Below are 8,377 nucleotides of genomic sequence, written 5' to 3' on the forward strand. Positions count from 1 at the left end.
GCTGTGTTCAGTTCTGGGCACCAAAATTTAGAAAGGACATTGAAAAACTAGAAAACATACAGAGAAAGAAAGTTAGTCTGATGAAGGTCTTGCTTCCTTTCATATGAGAATTGCTTAGCAGAACTGAACAGTGTACTTTAGCCTATGAAAGAGAAGCTGAGATGTTGAACATGCAGTATAGTTGATTGAGGGGTTGTCATGAGGAAGAGACCTTAAACTTGCTCTGCCTTTCCCTAGAGACAACAACTAGAAGCAACAGATGGAGAAGAGTGATTAAGTTTCATGTCAGGAGCTATTGCAAAGGGAAATTGGATGCTTTAGGAAATAGTAGGGTTCCTTTCTTTGTAAGTGTTCAAGCAAATGTTGTATGGGCAAATATTTGGTACATTGTGGGATAAGCGAGTTGCTTTTCACAAAGAAATTATATTAGGTGATTGATGTTTAGATTTGTTCCAATTCAGAATTTTTGATTCTGTGTTTCACTTAGTCCCTGACAGTGGTTTCTCCCCCCTTAAATATCTCACAGGCCTTGGTCTAGACAACTTTTTTGCCTTTGTTTTGCTGCAAATCGTTAACAACCAAGTTGACTGGTATAACACCAGCCCTCAAAATGTATAATTCTAAGACTTAGCTGAATTGAAGACCAGGCATCACCCCCACTTCCACCCTGACCTAGCAACCAGCCCCTTACTTGCTATGACCCTATTAATGTTAAGTCTCCTCGGTTCTTGTCCCTCACTCCTCATTTGAGAATTCAGAAAATGCCCTGACTTCAGTAGTTCACTGCCTTCCTTTACTGCTTGCAAATTGGTCTCCAATTAATGACATATCCACTCTTTGTCTAAAATTCTATATTAAAAGTTTGATCCCTGAATGACTTTGTGGCCTTGAATCAGAATGTGTATCCTGCTGCATGTCTGAGCCATTAGTGTGTGGAGAGAACTGAGAATAATTTGGAGGGATTGGTATTTATGCCTTCCCCTATTTGCAATCTGTCCTCATTAAATGAATGCCATCTCTGTGTGACAATATTGTGGCTCTTCAGGAATATCTTTATCCCCTTTTTTTCCCCAAGAGCCGGTTTATTGCCACCTCTGTGGCGGACAGCAGAGCCAGGCCTTCAGGGACGGGGCTCTTGCCCTCGGGCTCAGGGCCTTCGCAGGCTCACTTCTCCAGAGGTGGATTGTTGAGCAGCTTCTCCATCAGGTCCATGTGGGCCAGCAGCATGCCAAGGCAGCAGTAGCGCTTCAGGCCCAGCGCGTCCAGGGCGTCCCCTTCCCTGTACTACGCCTGCAGCAGCCCCAGGTAGGCCTCCCACTTGTTGCCCACGATCTTGCCGCACGTGAAGCAGCGCACAGGGATGATCGTGGTGGGGGCAGGGAGGTGGGGGCAGGGAGACGGCGGCACCAGCAGCATGCACAGGCTTGCACAACCTTCCTCTTCTGCCCCTTTGTGCCCCCTCTTTATCCCCTTTTACCTATAGTTATATTGATTTACATTGGTCCAGATTTTCTCCATGTTATTTTTTAACATACTTATTGAGGATAATAGTTATGTTGCTTTTTATTTTTGCATAGGATGATTAATGCAAGCAAAAGATCTTTGATTTCTTAGATCTTTCATATACACTGCATTCAATGTATATTGAATCATATAAACAAAAATAAATACATGAAAGTCATTAATCATCATAATTAACGCACTCTAATTCAAATAAAGATATAATTGAACTTGACAATAGAAGGATGAACAGGATTCTATTTTTCTAATTTGCTAGTTCATACTATTACAGAAGCATAACTTCTAATAGAAGTAATATTTGAAACTATTTTCCTGATTCCTTCTATAATATACCTATAAAAAATCAATAAACCACCTGCTGCATTTAAAATTTTTTTTTTTTTACAAAGACTGAGAATCTTTATTCAGATCAGCAAACTCACATCCATCAAATCTGAGACTTTCGGTGGGTCTTTTTTGTTTGTTTTTGTTCTTTGCTTTTTGGAGGGGGGAGGGCAGGGCAGTTGGGTTTAAGTGACTTGCCCAAGGTCACATGGCTAGTAAGTGTTAAGTAGCTGAGGCAAGATTTGAACTCAGGTTCTCCTGACTCCAGGGTTGGTGCTCTATTCATTGCGCCACCTAGCAGCCTCCTCAGTGGGTCTTTTGGGGAAGAGGGGAAGGACAGAGGAGAGAAGGCAAGGCCAGCCCACCTCCCTGGACATTCATTCCACTCCCAAGTCAGTCTCAAGCTACTTGGATAAAGAGGGGAGTAGATGAAAGGGAATGCCAAGAAGGGAGGGAGTGAGGGATAAAGAGGCCCCTGCCAAGGAGAGGCTTACCCAGAAGTGTGGCTTTCCAACTGTGTCCAGGACAACAGCCATCATAGGCTCCTCCCTATAAATTAAGTCCCAAAAGTAGCAAGAATGGGGGTGTGGGGAGCAGGAAGAACAACCTTGTGGAAGGGAAATTGGTCCCCAGGTTCAGCTCCTTTCAAAGCAGTGCCCTGAATCCTGGCCTAAAGAATGGCTACATGGGTGCAAATTCCCAAATAAGAGGACAAACCAAGTTGGGAAAATGAATAGCAATGTTGAAGGGATCAGGTACCGCAAGTTTTGTTCCAGAAAAAGGGAAGATGGGGTGGTTGGTCCAATTTTGCTGATTTGGGGCATGAGACTGTATTACAGTAAGTTCAATGTGAGAAGGCACTGACTCAGCACCTGTAGGGGCACAATAAGAGAATCAGTGCCACCATTGGATAGGAAGTGGTGGAGGGGGAAGAGGAAGAGTTGAAAACAGAAGGGGCTTGAGGGTTCCACGGGCTCCCTAGGAATGTCACTGCTAGAAATAAATTAAACATCCTACGGGAGGGTAAAGAAGAGTGGTGATCAGAGGATCTGGTTGGCATGCCATATCCAGCCATGCTTGCCTGACAGGCCCTGAAGTTGGTGCCCATTTGCAGCCCAATGACATTCTTGCCCTCCCGCAGTTGGTTATCTGTGAAATTTCAGGGATTCTCCTTGGACTTTTTAGGGAACCAGTTAGAATCTCCAAAGAAAAACCCATCACCCTGAGCCACTGCCAGTCCACCCACCTTCATCAGTGTCCACTTCACACATGCCATATTCTTTCCTTCCCAGAGGTCCATAGTTAAGAAGATATCAATGACATTGATACTGTAGTGATCTGCCGCCTGTAGGAACGGAGAAATCTGTTCCACCTGTTTGAAGGTCATTTCTGAAGCCTGGATTTTCTTTACCAGACAATGGTCTTCAAGGCATATAGCCCATTGATGAGCTCTCACAGCCCTGTGCCATTTTTGAGCCAGTTTCAGAATTTTTTTTTGCCCAGGCTGGGGCCACCTGACATCCTTGGGGCACTGTGTGGTAATCCATTGAATGAGGATCTGCTCCAGATCAGAATCATACTGCTTCTCAATTTTCTCCTGTAGCTACTGGTTCAGTCACCAAGCAGGTCTCCTGTTGGCCAATCTGAGATGCTGATGAAGGTATCTTTATTGAGAGGTGATGGATGGAGAGGGGAGCGGGCTGGGGCAGGACATGCAGTGAGTGCTCTGCATATTTTCAATGACAAGAATTCTATTCATCTTTTTGACAACTGAAAATTTTAGTTGTTTTTTTTTTTAGGCCTAAAACTGCCTTCCTGAAATTTTTACTCATTGCTCCTAGTTCTTACCTTTAAGGTTACAAATGAATATCATCAGATGGCAGAGTAGAAGCAGGACCTCCCGGCGCTGCAGTTTCCACCTTTTACAATCCATGTAAGAAGGGGACTCTGAACAAACTTCAGAGCTGCAGAACCCACAAAATGACCCAGAGGAGCTAACCTCCCACTAAGGACAGCCTGGCAGGCCAGCAGGAATCGGCCAGCACAGAGCTCTAGGGGCCGAGCCCAGCCTCAAACCGAGGCCTTAGGCCCAGGGTGAGCCTGACCAGCCTTCTGGCAGGAGGGACTACAGATCAGCAGCAGCTGTGGCTGTTTCCAGATTTATCAACACGTAGATGTGAAGGACAAAGTTAGAGGTCAGTGCAGTCTGGACTTGGGGACCCAGTAAGTGGGAGTACGTGGCTTTTGCCTCTGGGGCGAGAAACCACTGAGACACAGGCACAGCCAGCCCGCAGTGCCATGTGGCAGCTTCAGCTCCTGGCCTGCAGAGTGTAGGGGAAACAAGCACCAGTCAGAGGGGTAATCACTCTTGCTTTAATCTTCTTGGATCTGGATTGCAGTCTAGGGTTGAGGTCCTGGGGTGTGTGTCCAGCTTGCCAGAGCATGTGGAGGCCTCAGAGAGGGCACCAATCTAATACTTCCAGCAGCTAAGAAAACCCCAGCATTTGGGAAAAAAGCTCCCCTGTCTGGAGGCAGAGTCGTACTGTGGCAAAAAGCCCAGGTGTCAAGTGACTGAGGGGCAACATGACCAGGCAACGGAAACAAAGCAGACAAAAGATTCCAACATTAGACTCCAATTTTGGGGACAAAATGGATCAAAGCATGGAACAGGAGAAATACAGTGAAGTCAGAACTCCTGCACCAAAACTTTCTAAGGAAAATATGAGCTGGTTACAGACCATAGAGGACCTTAAGAAGCAGATAAGAGAAGTGGAGGGAAAATTGTGAAGAGAAAAGAGAATAATGCAAGAAAATTACGAAATGAGAATCAACAGCCTGACTGAGGGAAATAACACCTTAAAAAATAGACTAACTCAAATGGCAAAAGAGGCTCAAAAAGGCAATGAGGAGAAGAATGCCTTAAAAAGCTGATTTTTCCAGATGGAAAAAGAATCTCAAAAGCTCAATGAGGAGAATCATTGCTTAAGAATTAGATTGGAGCAAATGGAAGCTAATGACTTTATGAGAAATCAAGATGCTGTTAAACAGATCCAAACAAATGAAAGAATAGAAGGCAATGTGAAATATCTCATGGGAAAAACCACTGACCTGGAAAATAGATCCAGGACAGATAATTTAAAAATTATTGGACTACCTGAAAGCCATGACCAAAGTAGGAAACTAGAAATCATCCTCTACGAAGCTCTCAAAGAAAACTGCCCTGATGTTTTAGAACCAGAGGGCAAAATAGAGGTTGAAAGAATCCACCAATCACCTCCTGAAAAAAATCCCAAAAAGAAAACTCCTAGGAATATTATAGTCAGGTTTTGGAATTTCCAGATTAAGCAGAGAATATTGCAAGCAGCCAGGAAGAAACAATTTGAATAGTGTGGAAACACAATCAGGATAAGCCAGGATCTGGCAGCTTCTACACTGAGGGATCGAAGGACTTGGAATATGCTATTCTGGAGGTCAAAGGACCTGGGATTAAAACCAAGAGTCCCCTACCCAGCAAAACTGAGTATCATGTTTCAGGGGAAAATATGGTCATTCAGTGGAATAGAGGACTTTCAAGCATTCTTGCTGAAAAAGCCAGAGTTGAATAGAAAATTTGACATTCAGATACAAGAAGGAAAAGAAGCATGAAAATGTAAACAGGGAAAAGAAATCATAAGGAACTTATCAAAGTTGAACTATTAACATTCCTTCATGGAAAAACAATAATTGTAACTTATGAAACTTTTCTCAGTAGTTGAAGGGAATAGAAATACATAGATGTCTATATATGAGGATATATGGGCATATGAATACATATGTGACTGTGTGTATATATGTTTACAGGTATACATAGATAGAGGGCACAGGACCAATTTAACGGGAAGGGATGATACTTAAAAGGTGAAATTAAGAGGTAAGAGAGGAATATAATGAGAGGAGATGGGGAAAGACAGAATGGGGTAAACTATCTCATATAGAAGAGGCAAGGGAAAATGGTTACAATGGAGGGGAATAATAGGAAGGCAAAAGGGAATGGGTCAACCTTATTTTCTTTGAATTTGGCTTGAGGAGAGAATGAAATATGCACTAAATAGGGTATCTCACCCCATAGGAGAGTATGGCGGAAGGGGATGAGAGGGGGGATGGTGGAAGGGAGGGCAGGCTGGGGGAGAGGGAAGTTGGAAGCACCCAGTTTTGAAAAGGGACGGGATCAAAGTAGAGAATAGAACAAGTGGGAGGTGGGATAGGAGGGAGGGAAATATAGCCAGTCTTTTACAATATATCTACTATATTATTGTTTTGCATTAGCCACAGATGTACAACCTATACTAAACTGCTTATCTTCCTAGTAAGGGTGGGTGACAATGGAGGAAGGGAATGAATCTGGAATTCGAAGTTTTAAAATTAAAATATATATATACTATTATTAATACTATTTTACATGTAATTGGGAAATAAGATATACAGTCACTGGGGCATAGAGATCCACTGGAAAAGTCGAAAGTGGTATGGGAGAAAGTATGGGAGAGAGCAGATTGGAGGAGGAGATATCCTATAGGACTGCTATTTGGGGGCAGTGGGTAGGGGAAAAACAGGGAGAAATGAATGATGTAAATCAGAAGTTAATAAAGAATTAAAAAAAAAAATATCCTCCCACACATAAAAAAGTCATTTTTATTGCACTGATTTCATTTTTTATTATAATTGTAGCCCTTAAACCTTGAAATACTATTGTCTAATATGAGAAATGATAATTATTGATAGACTCCTACTTGTGTCTCTGATCTAAATTGAATTGTAACAAGGAATGCATGATCAAAATACCTTATATGATTCTTTTATTGGTTTTCCTTCATTAAGCAGATCACTTTCTACTACATTCTTTGTTGTAGGCATGACAACCCTGTCACAAGTATAATATAAACTTCCAGAAGGCAAGAATTGTAGAGTAATTTATCTTTTAATTCTCATAGCCCAGCATACTTTTTTCCCCCAATAGTAGGTGACCAGTTAATGTTTGCTGAATTGATCTTGATTAAAGTGAATTCTGTTCATTTTAATGTTAGTCCATAATATCAATGAAAGGGCTAATGGATTATCCTCTTCCCAGATTAATTGGATTCATTTATGGAAGTTTAAGATTTTACAAACCTTAAATATACAGCATAAATATGAATGGAATTGTTAGTGTTATCCCATATTCTTATTTTTATACTCACCACAATAATACCTAGATATGAAATACACAAGTTGAGTCTTTCTATATAGCTTCACTTTAGTCTCTTTTTTAACTTTAACTTTATGAAGTGATAAATTCTTCATAAAACAGTAGCAACTAGTTAGCTTCCTCTATTCTTAGGTGTAGTAATTACAGGAGTAATATCGCTTTGTTCTTTTTTGTCTTATAGGTGATTATTAATTTATTATATGGATTAATGGGACAATTTCATAAAAGTGGTTTAGGTCCACATATGGAAAGGGGCATGTAATAAATTGAATATGTTATTCTAATGAACAAAACAGTCCTGGAAATTATTTAATGAATTATTTATGCTGTCTTCATGCTGTGCTGAGTAATTTGTATTAGGTAGAAGTCTCCTACTGTGCCATTAAGAGCACACAAGGTAAAATGATGACAAGAGTCTCCTTGCTGAAAATATCATAGTAAATAGTGAGATTTAGTCAGTGTAGGCAAACTTTGGAGTCAGCTTCCTTTTGAAATACCTAATGGGAATCCCCACATTCAATGAAAAGAAAATATCACATTATCAGTAATCATCATATTTTTGGAATGAAGATTTTGATGTAAAGGCATAAATGAATCATAGTTCTAGGACTAGTCTTAATCAGTTGTGTTCTGGTATAAAAGGCTTAATTGTATACAGAGGAAATACTCCATCTCACCGATGATATAGAAAAATGATGGCAATGAAGTAGCTTATCAGAATTAGTTTTTAGTTCAATAGATATAGGACTGGTCTGCAATCAGGAAGACCTGATTTCAAATCTGGCCTCAGACACTAGCTGTGTGACTCTGGGTAAGTGACTTAACCTCTGTTTGCCTTAATCCACTGGAGAAAGAAATGGTAAACCATTTCAATACCTTTGCCAAGAAAATCTCATCATCAGTATTGTCCATGGGGTCATGAAGTGTCACATACAACTGAATGACTGACCAATAACAAAGTAATCTGCCAGGGATTTGAACATCAAAATGTAGTTCACAACTGTGCACTGTTTGTGAAAGAAATGATGCTCAATGCTTGAAGGTAAGGAGCTGTAATGAGAATGTAAATTTTAAAGATCTTCCCTGCCCCTAGGCTAAAGTGCACCTGCAGCCTGGGGTGGGAGGCTTGTTTTTCAGTAGATACTTTTTGATTGGCCAGTGGGTCCAAAAGGTTGTTACATTCTCTGAGCCAGGAGAAGGCTATATAAGCCCTGATGTGAGGCTTTGTTTTGGGGGCTCACTTTGAGAAGTGTTCTGTTATTTGATCTGGATTCTGGGAAGCTGTTGTCCAGAGCCCCCCCCTCCCAT

General features: G+C 41.3%; 1 pseudogene; it reads right to left on the minus strand.

The window, feature by feature from the left end:
- Window positions 1-1,147: 1,147 nt before the first annotated feature.
- Window positions 1,148-8,377, minus strand: part of LOC138156065 (transgelin-2-like) — a 10,741-nt pseudogene continuing 3,511 nt past the window's right edge.

This window comes from Petaurus breviceps, unplaced genomic scaffold (genome assembly GCF_028583685.1).
Source record: "Petaurus breviceps papuanus isolate PSGF00001 unplaced genomic scaffold, PetGlider_PUasm1.0 98, whole genome shotgun sequence".
Taxonomy (NCBI): Eukaryota; Metazoa; Chordata; class Mammalia; order Diprotodontia; family Petauridae; genus Petaurus; species Petaurus breviceps.